Below are 2,005 nucleotides of genomic sequence, written 5' to 3' on the forward strand. Positions count from 1 at the left end.
GTTTGTGGAGGCTGTTATGCATTCTGAAAGATTCTGCAGTCAGAAGAGAAGCTCATTCCTTAGGTGAAAGGACAGTCACATGGATGAATCTTAATAGCTTACTTGTCCACACAAGCTATTGGGAAATCTGAAGTGTAAAACTGAGTCTTCCCAGCCTAACCAGGATGGTGCCCTCCTTTTTTTTTTTAAAGTTGTTTAGTGATTTATTCTCCTCTTAAGACTCTATCAGCATATAGAATAGAAGACACCTCCCACCCTGACCCCTTGGGCAACCAAGGCATTATACTCCTTCACTGGCTGCTCTGTCTGGAGGACCCGCACATTAATGCTGTGTTTCTTGAGGTACTCCATGGTTAATGGAGGCAACTTCAAGGCCCCACTAATCCCTTGGCCAATAACAAGGGTCTATACACCCTTCTCAACAACTCCCTTCACATCTGCAGACCACACACCAGGAGAATGATCCCTTCCTGTTTCTCTCCAATCCCAAGTCCAACTGCCCCCTGGCCATACTTTGCAGTCTTATAGGTCATACTAGAGCCTTGTCCTTTCATTTACCGCCCTGAAAGGGAAGCAGTTTCAGGGGAAGACATAAAGAACTGAATTGCAACCCACCACTCTCTCCTCAGAGCTGTGTCCCCAAGTGACTTGATGCTGTACCTCTCACATGGATGAATCTTAATAACTTACTTGTCCACACAAGCTATTGGAGGATCTGAAGCATACAACTGACTCCTCCCGTCTTAACCAGAATGGTTCCCTCCATTAAAACATAATAAATCAAAGAATAACAACAAAAAAACTTCAGATGAATTAAATTTAACAAAGTTTAATCGAACAAAGAACAATTTTCACATTGGGCAGCCCCCCTAGCCAGAGTCTCTGGTTCAAGGCAGCTCCAATTATGGACTTTGCAGCATATTGGGTGGAGTTGGAGACCATCATACCTAGTGATCTCTCACAGAAACATAGAACTGAATACCACATGTTCTTACTCATAAGTGGGACCTGAACATTAATGATAGTAGCACAACGGAGGGATCAGCAGTCATGGGACACAGTCAGGGTAGGGGGAAGGCTCGTAACAACACAAAGCGTACCTGGTCCTAAACCAGGGGAAGTGAGAACCAGTTGGAGGCCCAAACTTCACCTGCATGTAGACTCCTTATGTACCCAATCCTGACTTGTACCCACATCTCTATAATAAAGTGATAAACAACAGCAAAACAAAAACAAAGCAACTCCGTGCTTCCACATAGAGAGGATTTATGGACAGAAAAAAGAAAGTGGTGTACAGAAAACGGAAATGAGGTACAGAAACAACTTGGCGTTTGTCTTATTTGAGTCTGGTTTGAACAGTTGGCCGCCTTTGATTGGCCGGAACTTGGTGATGGGTACAAGAGTAGGTTACAGTCTGTTTACCCATCCAGCTAGTTTATAGTTCACTATGTACAGAGAGACGTTCGATTGAACTTAAAATGTGTAAGGAGACAGCTTTAGGCTAAATTCAGTTGAACAATTTTCCCCATTTTTGTCAACCGCTCAGAAACATACCTGAAGCTTTGCTTGTCTTCCAGGGATTATGGGTTTGACAAATAAAGCGTTGGTCATAAACCATTTTAACAATTTAGAACAGTCATCACACCCATATGTATTTTCTATTTGGATCATCATCTCTTCCATGTTGAGTCACGGAGTGCAGAGCTTTTAATAATGGAAGTTTTAAGAACCCAGCAAGGACCAGGAGGCCATCCAGGCTCTCCATGAACTCATACTTAACATTGAATTCATAGCCTCTTCAATACTGGTTTCAGTTCTCTAATGCAGGTGCATGGCTCTGTTTAATAATTGGTTTATCATAGGCAATTTGATTTGAACCACCAAGTGCATTTTAATTGCCTATCTTCACAATTTCAGTTCTGACTGATTTAGCACAGAAATCTGGCAGAGTACTTCCTTCAGAGTAATTATTATCCCTGTTCAGTTCACAGTTTTATAAACCAGT

At 42.2% G+C, this 2,005-nt stretch overlaps 1 pseudogene; it reads right to left on the reverse strand.

Moving 5' to 3' along the window:
* Positions 1 to 225: 225 nt before the first annotated feature.
* On the reverse strand, positions 226 to 593 carry LOC110595580 (annotated as a pseudogene).
* Positions 594 to 2,005: the final 1,412 nt, after the last annotated feature.

This window comes from Carlito syrichta, unplaced genomic scaffold (genome assembly GCF_000164805.1).
Source record: "Carlito syrichta isolate Samal-C Ts95f unplaced genomic scaffold, Tarsius_syrichta-2.0.1 Scaffold302987, whole genome shotgun sequence".
In the NCBI taxonomy this organism is placed as follows: Eukaryota; Metazoa; Chordata; class Mammalia; order Primates; family Tarsiidae; genus Carlito; species Carlito syrichta.